The 14,871-nt window shown below is 34.8% G+C and overlaps 1 protein-coding gene across 2 annotated transcripts in view; it reads left to right on the top strand.

The window, feature by feature from the left end:
* Positions 1-14,871, top strand: part of HIVEP2 (HIVEP zinc finger 2) — a 195,401-nt gene that overhangs the window by 150,229 nt on the left and 30,301 nt on the right. For both annotated transcript variants that reach the window (XM_002912632.4, XM_034669212.1), the window contains exon 3: positions 13,712-13,806. The gene's annotated coding sequence lies outside the window, so the exon portion shown is untranslated. The remainder of the gene's footprint in view (positions 1-13,711; positions 13,807-14,871) is intronic.

The following is a 14,871-nucleotide window of genomic DNA, read 5'->3' as shown; positions in this document are numbered from 1 at the left end:
CCCTCTCTCGCTGGCTGTCTCTCTGTCCCATAAATAAATAAAAAATCTTAAAAAAAATGTAGTGTCTATAAAACCAGTTTTAAATAAAAATAAAATTCTTCTTAATACTGACAACAGGTAAATTTCTCCCACATGTCATCACTTTAGACAATTAAAAATTATAAATCACACAACTTCTTAATTGCTGAATAAACTAGAATAGACACCTTGCCTTGTCTATAGTAGCAAGCAATGCATACTTTAGTAGGCATTGAATTGGGGAAAAAATGTGGCATAGAATCATCATCAATTTTCTTTGATAAATTACTGATTAAAGCATTGAAAATATCACCTCAGTCACTAATGATACCATAAAAAGTGAATATTTAGGCCACCAATAATATTTTCTAAATGTTGATAGAATGAAACACAGCATGACTGTTGCCATATTCTGCTCTAGGCAGTAATATAGAATTATGAGATATAGTATCTTTAACTACTATATCTCTTCCTCACAGAATACCTCCTTGATCTCATTATCTTTTAAAAATCTATTTATTGAGTACCTACTATGATAGACACCCTGGTTACAACAACCATGATTGGGAGGAATTTTTGTTTTTATTTTCTGAATGAAGAAAGAAGGATCAAAAAGGCTAAATAAATTGTCCAAGATTTCATAGCTACCAGGTATTAGAACTAGCACAGGAATACAGATTTTCTGACTCAAATTCTAGTATTCTTTTCATTACATCTTTTCTCCCTCATTTCAACAGTTTCGTGTACTTTCTCAAAACTATTAAATTATCATGTTAGTCTGTTCAGGCTGCCATAACAAAATACCATAGACTGCATACCTTCAACAACAGAAATTTAATTCTCACACTTCCAGAGAGTAGGTGCCCAAGATCAAGGTGCTGGCAGGGTTGGTTTTTATTCTAAGGCCTATTCTCTTGTCTTATAGATGCCCTTCATCTCATAGTGTGTTCATAGGACCTCTTTTTGGTGTGTATGCAGAGAGAGAAAGTGAAAGAATGCTCTCTGATGTCTTTTCTTGTAAGGGCACTAATCCTACGGGATCAGGGCCCCACCTTTACAACCTTAATTACTTCCTTAGAAGCCTCATCTCCAAATATAGCCCCATGGTTGGCTAGGGCATCAGCATATGAATTTGGGGGAGATACAAACATTCAGTCCATATAATTTTCAACTATGAGAAACTTCATGTAGAGGAATGCAACCAGTCACTCCTCCCTCAATCCTGTGCCTGGGGCATGCATTATGGTCTCAGTCTAGGCGCAAGGACTTAGGTTACTACCAGAGCAGATTTAAGCGAGCCACTGTCATCCAGTGCATTCTAGGTTGGCTCTATAGTCTGGTTCCATTTAGAATTGGAGTGACCAAGGCCCAGGCTAAGTCTCTGAGGGCAGTTGTAACCCATAAAAATAACAACAATAATACTTGAGCAATTGCCATGTGTCAGATACTCTACCAAGTGCTTTGGGTTCATTGAGTTCAGTATGTCTCACTGAATTCTCACAATTGAATGAAGTTGGTAGGTGACATTTGGTAGGTGACATTTGATATTATTACTTACCTTTGTACTAAGATTTTTATGGTCACATAGCTAGTAAATGCTTGATCCATGATATGTTTGGACTGGACTATCTGACTACAGTGCTTTAAATACTGCCCTCTTCTTCCCTTGTACTTAGCACATAGACTGGCATCTTGATAGTCAGTGTGGTAAATATACTCTAAGACTGCAAGAGGTAGGAATATTCATGAACAACTCCTGGGTGACTTTTTTTTTTTTTAGAAGGGGGAGGGGTAAGGGCAGAGAGAGAATCTTAAGCAGACTCCACACCCAGCACAGAGCCCAGTCTTACAACCCCAAGATCATGACCAGAGCCAAAATCAAGAGTCCGACAGTTAACTGACTGAGCCACCCAGGTGCCCAAACTGTGACTTTTTATATCTTGAGGGCCATTGGAGTCAACATTGCCTTATGTGTCTTGACCATTGCTCAAGGCCAAACTAGACATTTGCTGGCGTGTTGCCTCAGGGCTTCAAGTTCTAATCCAGGAGCCATCTTTCTTCTCCCTGGTTTTCAGTGATCTTCACATTTATATATTTGGCATAAGCATACATAGAATCAGCAACAAATCTCACAGGTTTAAGTGATAAAAATGACCACTCCAATCAATAAGGAGGCAGGAAAGCAAGACTGAAAAACTGAAAAAACTAAGTTAAATTAAGATTTTATTGTTGACATTTTAAGTAAAGACATTTAAGCCTAACTCGTAATCACTTAATTTAGTTACTGTATTGAGATGAGATCTTTAAGAAAAGTTAAAGCAGTTAGATGTTTATACTTATTATTTGGTTAAAAAAAAGACCCACTTTTTTCCTACCTGAATTTCTAACATAACATCTAGCTTTTACAAAAATCTTTTCTTTGTGTTTCATAGCTGAAAAGGAGCCAGAAATTCTAAAACTAATTCTTTTTGAGGTTTTGAGATGCTCAGTTTTCTTAAAATCCACTCAGGTCAGTCACTCAGTTTTAATGGGTTTCTGTGTCCTTGATTGCTGGATATGGTGGAAGACAGGCCAATATCCCTTCCATGCGTTATAGATGAGGGTTTATGATGTGCTTTTTCAGTCATTAAGCAAGCCTCATGCCTCACACACACACACACACACACACACACACACAGTGTATTCACACTCATTTATTAGTTCATTTATTCATTTATTTACATTTATTCATATAATTTCTTTTTTTTTAAAGGTTGTATTTATTTATTTGAGAGAGAGAGAGAGAGGGAGAGCATAAGCAGGGGGAAGGGGAGAGCATAGAGGGAGAAGCAGACTCCCCACTAAGCAGGGAGCCCATCTTGGCGCTTGATCCCAAGACCCTGAGATCATGACCTGAGCTGAAGGCATTTGCTCAACCAACTGAGCCACTTAGGCCCCCCTCATGTAATTCTTTTCATCATTCACTCAACTGACAAGTACCTATTGACTTTCTACTCTGCCAGCTACTGTCCCATGTCCTGTGAGACATTCAAATGACTGTTAAACTTTCAATATATTTCAAATGTGTTTGAATATATGTAGTTATTTCAATAAGATAACAAATCCATATTCCAGATATTAGCTAATAGTTTGATCATCTTAAACTCAGTAAGAGTTCTAAAATCAATATAGGTCAGTGTTTATGTTTACAGTATAAAAGAGACCTCTTCAACTGTGGTTTTGAAAAAAACAGTAAAAAAAATGGTATACAATTTTTTTAATTGTCTTAAATCTACTCTTTTAAAGAGTGGCTTATAGTTCATCAGCCTCAGAGTTTTATTGAAAAATAAAAGATAAACATAATCTTTTAGTGTATTATTTGATATGATAATATTATATTATTTGGATATATTTATCAACTTAGATAAATTTTACATATATTCTGGTGCAAAACCCTCTTTTTAAATAGCCTAAGAACAAATAGTGTTCTTCCTAAGACTGTTAACTGTATTAAGAACTCAGGACAGATGGATGTTTAAACTCATGAAGCCTTCACCAACTCGAGCTCCCTCTCCTATCCCTCGTCAGAGGACCAGCCTTCTACTTTTCTGAGCAGGTTAAAAACATCTTCAGGGAATTTATCCATTTCTTTTCTCTCTATTTAAAAGGTTATCTTGCTTCATTATTTCTTCTGTCCTTCCAGTCTAAAACAGAAAAGTTTCCATTCTTTCTTCTGAAACTGATCCCTTAATCTGTGCTTTTGAGTTTCCTTTTCTTTCTCATTTTTCTGAGAGTTTATTCCACTAATTATCTTATTACTTGGATCTTTCCCCCTTAGCTTTTCTTCTCCCTTGTCTTAAACTCCTCTGTCTTGATTTTTTTTTTTTTCAGCCTACATATTTGCAAAAATTTGCTCAAAAAGGGATGGAAAGACAAGGGCTCTAAGTGTGACCTTACTAAAGTATCTCTGTGATTGTGGTAACCTGCTCAGAACCTCTGCTGACTTTCATTATCTATCAAATCAAGTTCCTTTATTGTCTGCCACCCTTTCCTTCTCAGCCCAACTTCCATTACCTCAGTATCCAATATTCCAGTCACTGTTTCTTCAACATGCCTTGGTCTTCTCTCTTGGACAGTATGTTCACATTAAATGCCTTTTCTCTGTATCTCTACTTGCCAAATCCTAGCCTTTCAAGGCCTAAGATTGTGTTTCTTAAAGACAGCTTTCCCGAGCAATCTTTTGTTTCTGTGCATCCATAACACCATCTTATGTCTCTATTGCTTTTATAGCTTGTTTATATGGTTTTCTTGCCCACTAGACAGTAAGTTCTTTGAGGGCAGGAATCTTGTCTTACTTATCTTTGAATTCCACACCTGGACATTATTCTTAATTCAGTTTTTCTTGGTAAGTTTCATTGAAGTTGATCTAAATTTCATATATAATATATATTTTCTATAATATATATGATATTTAAATTACATATGTACTGTAAATAAAATGTAATATCTGAATTCAAATTCAAATAAATATGAAATTTACATTTTAATAATATTTTATTTCATTTCATTAGTTTATAAAAGCTTTGGAAAAAATGTCATTTGATTGAGCAAAAGGGCCTTTTGATGGAATTCTGGAATTATCTGACAGAGTTTATCCAAGAGGATCTTATAAACACCTGCTTGAAACTTGGGTATTTTTCTAGCCTTAAACTTTGTGAGTAATGATATATTCCAAGATGGGGCTGAAAATATGAATGCAGAATATGAATTCAGAGTTTGTCAAAATGTCAGGAGAGTACCTGAATAACCACATAGCATAGGTAATTTTAAAGGTTTTCTGGTTACTTCCTTTGGGTAAACATGGAGTCTATTTGAACCACGTGCCTCTGTTGAGGCTTAGTTGGTTGTTCAAGACCTTTTTGATCATATGCTTTCTTGAACTCCAATAATAACTGAGTGAGTTTCAGGATATTTGCTGTGTGCTAACATGTCCATTTCTGAAGTCTGTGTGCCTTGCTGATCCAGGAACAGTGCTAAATCAAGATGTGCTCTTTGCCTTACTGAGGTTGTATACCTCTACACTGACACATGGGTCAGTTTCCTCACTCTGTAAGAATTTTCAAGAGAGGAGATAGAATTTATTATTTCAGCTGCTCAGTTATTAGAGGCAGACAGGGCCCATCTGGTTAGGTTATATGTATGACATATCATAGGCCTTGCCTTGATTTCTTTCTTCAGGGATCTTTATTGTGGATAGACCTAATGTAGGGAGACTGAAGATGATTTTTCCCCCTCCCACCTGAGAATTGGTTGTAGCATGAGATATGAAATGCAATTCAAATTTTCAACTATGCATTCATGCTTTTGGTATTATTTCCATTGACATGGGAGGGTCTACTGTGAGAGATGGATTTTCCTTCAGGCAAGGTCAGCCTATTCTATGCATACTTATAAAATAATGCATATTTTACTATTTGTTTTCTCCCTTCTCTTTGTTCACATAATCTGTTAACATTGCCTTTTATGCTAACCTTGGCACATCCAAGAGTGAAAGGAAAATTGGAGAAGGAATCATTACCTTACTCATGTATACCTGTAGCGACCAAAGAGTAAACATAGTGCTGTAAAAGGTACAACTTGAGAACACAATATATTGGAATTATGACTTTTTTGTTGTATTTCTTGTTAGAGTATAGTAGCCAAATAGTCCTCCTCTGGTTTTATCCTCCAACTACTTAGGGTAAATATTTAAGATAGCTTGGCAGGAAGTGGTTATTTACCTACCATAATAACATTAAGGTATAGAATAGTGGGAATTGGAAGGAAGGGGAAAAAATAAGAATTGGACTATAAAAATAAAAATGTATCACAGCCAAGAAAACAAAAAAGATATTTTTTATTTTAATTCCAGTATAATTAACATACAGCATTACATTAGTTTCAGTTGTACAACATAGTGTTTCAACAATTTTATACATTCCTCAGTACTCATTATATTAAGTGTACTCTTAATCCCCTTCATTTAGTTAACCCATCCCCCCACTGACCTCCCCTCCGGTGGCCATCAATTTGTTCTCTGTAGTTAAGAGTCTGATTTTTGTTTATCTCTTTTTTCTCTGTTCATTTATTTTGTTTCTTAAATTCCACATATGAGTGAAATTATATGGTATTTGTCTTTCTCTGATTTATTTTACTTAGCATTATATTCCCTAGATCCATTTATGTTGTTGCAAATGGCAAGATTCCATTCTTTTTTATGGCTGAGTAATAGTCCATTGTATACCACATCTTCTTTATCCATTCATCTGTTGATGGACACTTGGGTTGCTTCCATATCATGGTTATTGTAAATAATGCTACTATAAACATAGGGGTCCATATATCTTTTCAAATTAGTGTTTTCATATCCTTTGGGTAAATACCCAGTAGTGGAATTAGTGGTTTCATATGGTAGTTCTATTTTTAATTTTTTGAGGAAGCTACATACTGTTTTCCACAGTGGCTGCACCAGTTTGCATTCCCACCAAGAGTACATGATGTTTCCTTTTTCTCTGCATCCTCAACACTTGTTGTTTCTTGTGTTTTTTATTTTAGCCGTTCTGACAGATATGAGGTGATATCTCATTGTGGTTTTGTTTGTGTTTCCCTGATGATGAATGATGTTGAACATCTTTTCATGTGTCTATTAGGCATCTGTAGATCTTCCTTGGAGAAATGTCTGTTCATGGCTTCTGCCCATTTTTAAATTGGATTGTTTGTTTTTGTGTGTGTGCTGAGTTGTGTAAGTTCTTTCTGTATTTTAGATACTCTTTACTGGTTGTATTGTTTGCAAATATCTTCTTCCATTCAGTAGGTTGTCTCTTAGTTTTGCCAATAGGTTCCTTTCCTGTGCAGAAGCTTTTTATTTTGATGTAGTCCCAGTAGTTTATTTTTGCTTTTGTTTCCCTTGCCTCAGGAGACTTATCTAGAAAAATGTTACTGTGGCTGATATCAGAGAAATTACTGCCTAAGTTCTCTTCTAGGATTTTTATGGTCTCAGGTCTCACATTAGGTGTTTAATCCATTTTGAGTTTATTTTTGTGTATGGTGTGAGAACGGGGTCCAGTTTCTTTCTTTTGCATGTTGCTATCCAGTTTTCCCAACACCATTTGTTGAAGAGACTGTTTTTTTGTCCATTGCATATTCTTGCCTCCTTTGTCAAAGATTAATTGGCCATATAATCATGGGTTTATTTCTGAGCTCTCTATTCTGTTCTGTTGATCTATGCATCTATTTTTGTGCCAGTACCATACTGTTTTGATTACTATAGCTTTGTAGTATATCTTGAAATCTGGGGTTGTGATACCTCCAGTTTTGTTCTTCTTTTTCAAGATTGATTTGGCTATTTGGGATCTTTTGTGATTCCATACAAATTTTAGGATTGCTTGTTCTTGTTCTGTGAAAAATGCTCTTGGTATTTTGATAAGGATTGCATTAAATCTGTGATCACTTTGGGTAATGTGGACATTTTAACAATATTTGTTCTTCCAGTCCATGAGCATGGACTATCTCCATTTGTTTGTGTTGTCTTCACATTCTTTCATCAGTAGTTTATAGTTTTTGGAGTATAGGGCTTTCACCTCCTTGGTTAAGTTTATTCCTAAGTACTTTATTATTTTTGGTGCAAGAAATCAGACAAGAAAAAGAAATAAAAGGTATACAAAGTGCTAAGAAAGAAGTAAAACTTTCACTATTTTCGGATGACATGATACTATATATTGAAAACCCTAAAGACTCCACCAAAAAACTATTAGATCTGATAAATAAATTCAGTGATGTTGCAGCACACTAACTCAATATACAGAAATTTGTTGCATTTCTCTACACTAATAATGAAGAGGCAGAAAGAGAAATTAAGAAAACAGTCCCATTTAAAATTCAACCAAAAATAGTAAGATTTTTAATCATACAAAACATTTAATTGGTTGGGCCCTTTTTAAAGAACAAGGCAGCATACACCATTCTGCCAGAAAAATAATAATTGTGGAAATGGGGTTACCCTATCTCCACAGGCCTCCTTGGTTAAATTTTGGTATTATGAACCAAGGGGTGTACCTCCATTGGTTGTCAGTGAAAGAGCTATCCTTGCTTTGGGGAAGATGATCGCATAATTTGACTTAAAATACTTAATTAAAATTTTTTTTCATTGTAAGAACATAAGAAGCTTGATAACAGAAAATAGCTTTTGCTGGAAAATGGTTGAGAATTAAATAAATATTTTTGGTTTGGATACAAAATGATGTGCTACTTGTAGAAATTGATTATTTTGGCAACTGATTTTGCTAACATTTACTCATTTTGGAAAAATTAAAATTTTTATCGAATTTTTTAAATTTTCTGTAAAAATTGATAGCCAGTGCAATGGAGGTATTGGTTTTTAGCTACTGTTATTTTCTGTTTCTTTGACCAGTTAGTTTTAAAGTATGGATGATAAACGTTTTCATTCATTCTAAGTTCAGTGCTATTTATTCTTCAGTTTTCATTCCTTTCAATCAGCTTCTGCATTATGGCCAGATTAATAAACTTTCAATAAGAGGAAGAAGTGTAGAGAGTGGGAAATAACTGACTTTAAAGTTTGAAGACCTAAACAATAGCTTAAACCCATCATAATGACCTGTTAGGTCCTTAAGGAAATCTTTTGATTTCTCTGGTTCTCACCTTTTTCTTCTATTAGTTGACTGGTGGATTGAATGATTTCTAAAACGTTTCACAGTAGTTAATACTCCCTGTATGATTTAGAATAGGCCCAAAAATTAATGGTGATAGAAGTGGATAGTTATATATCTGCTCCTAAAACAAGTTAGTCAGATATGACTTATTTGATGTCAAATGTGTGGTGAAGAAAACAAATCTCAGTTACAACTGTGATCTTGGAAAATATGACACGTGCTTAGGAACACGTGTGGAGAAGTTTGCATTGCCAATACCAGATGATCGCAGCCCAGATGCGGAGTAAGGACTAGAGAGCACTGTTCGATACTGAATCATCAAAGAAAGATTAAATTATGTTCAGGAGACTCTAATTAACTCAAGGAGAAGCCTAATGTACTTTGGAAAATAATCACTAGCAGATGTTAAAACAAAAATCGTTTTCTCTGTGGCCTTTACCTAACCATAAGGTTGTATTAACTAGAACACCTTATTCCTTAAGCTACTCCATGAACTAACATTTTGCCATGCTAAAAGTATATACAATTAGAGAGAAACTGGAATGATAGAATTTTATATTTTTATTTCATCAGACAAGTATGTTTATTTCTCAACCTAACATTGAGAACTGTGTACTTTTGTATATTAGCAGAGTTTTCTTTAAAGACTTAATATCCATTGCCTCACTAAACCTTTCCTAATTTTCTTGATAGAATTGACTATTGCCTCTTTTGTGGCCTCCCTGTTCTGTGTTTATATTTATGTCAAAGCACCTAAAACACTTTGTTGAACTTATTTGTTCACAAATGTCTCCCCATTAGGCTCTGAAGTCTTAAATGGGGAGCTTGCCTCTCCCTTTTTGTATTTTGTAAACTTAGCCCATTTTCTGGCGCATAGTAGGCATTGATAAATGCCTAAAAGTGTCTTAAAATAGTGAAAAAAGAAATCTTGTTAAAGAGGCTTAAGTTATAATCCCTAAATCACATGTGCCTACTTCTTGGGTTGCTTTTAGTAGTATTAATTGACAAAGTTTTCATTTTGTATCTTGCCTGTTTCAGTACCAACTACCTGCTGAGAAGCAGCAATAGACCACAGGTAGCTCTGGGATCCTTTTTACAAGCAGTTTCTAGAACCAGAACCCTAAACAAAAAGACAAAACAGGTGAATTTGATTCAGTTTGCCCCAACTTCCTCTTGTGGAAACTCCCTTTTCCCCACACACATTTTTTGACTTTTCAGAGCCCCTAGCTTGTCCCAGTAATTAATTGTCCCATGTTCCAAAAATTACTACCTTTTCCTGTTCCTGTTTGTATAGGAAACAAACCTATACCTTTATCTTCTTTTTTTACATTTAACCCTTTTTAACCCTTTATCTTCTTTTTTACGTTTCAAACCTAGCCCCAACCTTCACTTTGATTTACAAACTGTTTCCAAAGGTCTAAGCTTGTTTATAGTCATCACACCGATCAGAGTGTATGACTGAGTGTGTGTGTTTGTGTATTGTCACCATGTGTGTCATGTGTGCCTGCCTTCTCTACCACCTCCCAGGCACTTCTTACCTTGCCACACAAGACACTCTGAAGTGGAACAAAGGGCCCATTTAGAGCCTTTTTTTTTTTTTTTAAGTGGGGAAAAGATGCCTCTCTTCAAAAAACTGATGGAATTAATAAAATGTATCTTGAACATGCATTTCTCTTTAAGTACCCTTCTCCCATCTTTACCTACTACTTTGGAATTTCTATTCCAATGTACCACTATTAAATATAAGCATCTCTTCTCTAGTGTGTGAAGAGCAGTGTCATATTTAAACATGTCATATTTAAACACTTCTTTTAAATGAGAAACCTAAGGATCATATCATGTTTCCAGTCCTGTTTGCCATTTTTTCAAGAGTTGATGTGAATAATAATTATTTTTAATTGTGACGATGCTCATCTAAAATGCAACTGGTTTATCTTATCAGCTCTTCTACTAAAATTATGATCTAGTGTGCATCTGTTTAACCTCAGGAAAAAAACAAGAATGATGGAAGGTACTTATATTTGCAGAAGAAGTTTGCCAATGAAACTTCAATGTTTTGCAAGACTCATCAAAAAGTCATATTAAACCATTAAGTCATAACTTGTCTTAAAACAATTTGGAAGAATAGAGAATTGAAATAATAAAAAAACTCTTACCAATAATGGATATTTTAAAAGATATCTATCTATCTATCTATCATCTATCTATCTATAATCTATCTATCATTTACTATCATAGCTCAGTGTGTTCCTTGCTTGGCTTAGTGATAATGCCTTGTAAGCATCCAAGAATAAATACCTAATGCCAAGATTTTTTTAGAGTAGAAAGGTTGAGAAACCACTGGGACAGAAACAGTAATGTTCAAATTTTCCAAGTGTTTTGTTACAAATTGAAGATGGGGGAATTGAAAAATATTTTTGAGGAACTCTCCTATAAACCCGTAGGAGACAGAAAAGTCAGTCTGTACTTTGTTAGTAAAGTGAAAGATAATTTTCACCCCATATTTAGGAATGAATTTTAAATGACAGGATATTTAACAAGATCCTTTAACACTATTTCCTGAAATAAAATTGTTAGTTTTATTAAATATTTAAGTTTCATTGCTTAATGATTTCTTATGAATCTAATAACCTAAAAGTAAAGTTGAAGAAATGAAAATCTCTTCTCTTTTACTCCATTGTTTGAGTATACTGTGTGAATTCTTGATTTCTAGGGAACATAAGTATAAGTTGTCACACTACATTCTCAAGAGCTATTTGAGGAATGATTTTTCTTATATTTTGATAAACTGAGGCACAAAAACTCACTTAAAATTAGTGCAAAAATCATTTTCTGAGATAGTTATCTTCATGTCTTTATGGTAATAGTAATAACTGCCTTGCTTGTAGAGGCCATTACTGATTCTAATTTGCAACAAAATTATTTGTGCACAATCACCGAAGTTGGTATCATATCTTTCATGTTAATACCACCCAGATCTTTGCTTTAAAATCACACTAATTACCTGGAAGTTTATGGAAGGTAAAATAGAAATGTAATATCCTTGCCGTTGATTTTTGTGTTCTCCAAGGGAAATCCAAGCATTGAAGAGATCATGAATTTTCAGTCATGTGACAAAAAGAAATTTTGATTCCTCTTATTGAGTGAAAAGAGGGATCTTCTCTAATCTAAAATTCCAGATTTATGTGCATGTCATGAGATAAGTGTTTCCTATTTCTAGTAGCCATAGTCCTGGAAAGTAAGCCTGGAAAAGCAGAGTCAGAACTGGGAACATTGCCCTGTCACAGCTTGTCTGAGGGATACTCTTGTGCTCTGTTTTGCCTGTGGAAGCTGTTGGCAAGAATGAGGATTTCTGGGATTGAAAATGGTTGGGTGCCTGTCTATAGTAGCAACTCAGTTGGAAGGAGTGGGTGTCCGGGCTGGCCTTCCGACGGTTATGTTCTCCTTCTCCCTGCTTGCCTCTTAGTTCAATGACTGTGGGATTGCCAATCGTAGGTGTCACTGAATACTGCAAGTCATTGTTCCCTGTAAATAGCTATATCTGTAGAATCTTGGCCCATTTATGTTGTAGGTGAGTTTTATTTAGAGTGCAAAATAGCTCAGTGATTTATTTATTTTTTTTCCTGAGGGATGCCATGCTTTGCTTTAGATTAGGTCATATTGCCAAAGTATAGTTGTTGTTGTTGCTTTTAAACCACTTTAGCTTGTTTTTTTTTTAAGAGGTGTTATACGGTTTATTAAAAATATAGGTATAGTTTATTATCTTATAGAATATTTTTTTTCGGTGTTAAATCAATCATATTCTTTGGCTTTGATGAAGCTTTCAATTTGGAGAATAGTAGAGCTTGTCAAGTGTCATTTTAAGTACCAGCAAATGGTTGATTTGAGGCAAGAAAAACATAGTTTAAAAAAGAAAATAAATCTAGCATTTGCTTAATAATTTGCCCTTTGCAGCAACGGAATCTTATCTGACCACCCACATTCATCTGGCTGCTGACGAGGTTCTTGCTTCAATTGCAGAAGCTATTTTTGTACCTTTTGTGTCTTTTGAGGAACCAAGTGGGCCTACTTGCTTATAATGATTCATGTCTCAAAGTGCACAGGGTGTCCTAAAGCGCTACTGCGGCAGTGTGGAAAGGAGGGGGGGGAAGTCAAAGCAAACTACTTCCTTCAAGCACTTTGAATGCTCATGTGAAGGGGGACTAGATTATGGCACATTTTGGCATGTCTTGAATCTTTAGTCCTTCCTATGAGACACTAACCTATCTGGATGAAAAAGCAATATTTAAAAAAAATGAACAAATATACAATAACCATCTAAGAATAGTATAATAATATTTTATATGGGCCTTTTGTAGTGAGAGATAAACCATCTCAAAATGGTTGATTGATTAATCTGGATTAAGTAGTTTGACTGACTTTCCATGCATTTCTTTGGTTTAGAGTTGGGTAAATATTAATTCTAAGTATGAGAAAGTCCCTTTCTTTATTTCTTGTTAAGTCTCAGGATTTTAGTTTGGTTGGTTTTGGCTTCCTATTTCAGAAATTAATTTTAGCACAGGACATAACATTGCTGAAATAAACTATAGAAAAGAATTCGCTACGAGATTCTCTGAGACTTTATCCTGTGGAGTTTAGTTGCCGATGCAGCAAAAGAAGTTTTAGGAGAATCTCAGCTTTAATGCAGGCCTGTGTCATGCCCTGCCATGGCATAATCTCTAGTTCCAATAAGTTTAGATAAAACCCTACCATTATTTTCCTACTTGCCTCCACTTTTGCTGGTGTAGGCAATTCTCTTTTGAATACAAGTACTTGTTCAAAAGATTTAAACTATGTTGAAGGAGAGGAAATTTTTTTCCTTTGGAAAAAAAAAATGTCTTCTTGAGAGATCCTTTTCCAAATTTTCTTTCCTCAAGGAAAGCAGTTTCTATGAATGAAGAATAAGCATGCCTCTTCAATTGACTACAAGTGCCATCATTTAAAAACTCTTCTTGTTCATTTTTTAGATTCCCTGAAGTTGTGCATGAGCTCCTGTGGGGAGAGTCGGCGCTGTGGAAGGCATCGATGGTTGTGATGCCGTTTTTTGATATGTGGATAACAGGTTAATAACTGAAATTCATTACTTTATTCTAATTGTTTTTACATTTAACTTGAAAAGCAGTTTTGGCCTACCATGTACCCCTATGTAAACCAACTTTGTCATTAAATCTAGGAGGAAGCAATGTATATGCCCTCTAGAGAGAAAAGTGTTGTGAAGGTTTTGTTTTGTTTTGCAGACCAGTTTTAATTATAATTCTCTTAACTGAGATAACCTTATTTAAGAGAGTTTCTTTGTGGCAAAGTTTATTTTCATGTAAAATTCTACCTCGTGAATCCTAATTATTTTGGTTATACAATGGGGAGAACAAAATCACAAAGGTAAAAAAAAGAAATTGCAAACAACTTTTAGAGAAAGATATTGAGAGTAGCAGGCTACAGTCAAAATAAGTCATAAATACCTTGACTATATATGCAAGCTATCCAAGCATCTGCAATCATGCCCTCAGTGTAGCCAGTGTGGAAAAATATATAGTTTAGTTTTCCATTAGGTTTTAAATATCAAATTGGATTTTAACTTATGTCAAATTAGAGGGTAATCATCAAAATATTTTTACTTTTCTCCAAAAGTTCTCTCGATTGCTTGGCAGGTTTTTATATAATATACAGTATCCTCCTCATATTGGCAGCTTGCTTATTTTAGGGAGAACTAAGGTTGTTATGGGGATTTTTACTAATAAAAGAAGCATTTATAATGAATTTGGCTCTCAGGACGGTGCCTTTTTTTAATCATCCTGTGGAAATAAGTCTGTATTCAGCTGGACTCTGGCAATGGTCACGGTTTTTTTGTAGATCCTTTTTCCCCTTATCCAGTCCTCCTATGTGGTAGTGATTTGTGAGACCATCATTGTGCCCTGAGATGTTCATGTATTTCTTAAAATATTTGGTAATTGATCTCTGGCATTTTAAAAGCAAATATATGGAAATGGCCTCTAAAGTTTTATTCAGTAATTACTATTTTAAGATGTGCATATTTGTTTACAAGCATAATATCCCCCCAACTCCCCCCCAAAAAAAGCCAAATAACCCACTTTGATTTTTAAAAATGTGTATTGCTAATATTTTGGAA

This window comes from Ailuropoda melanoleuca, chromosome 10 (assembly GCF_002007445.2).
Source record: "Ailuropoda melanoleuca isolate Jingjing chromosome 10, ASM200744v2, whole genome shotgun sequence".
Lineage (NCBI taxonomy): Eukaryota > Metazoa > Chordata > Mammalia > Carnivora > Ursidae > Ailuropoda > Ailuropoda melanoleuca.
The sequence above is the reverse complement of the archived record's forward strand: the minus strand, read 5'-3'. Positions and strand labels throughout refer to the sequence as shown.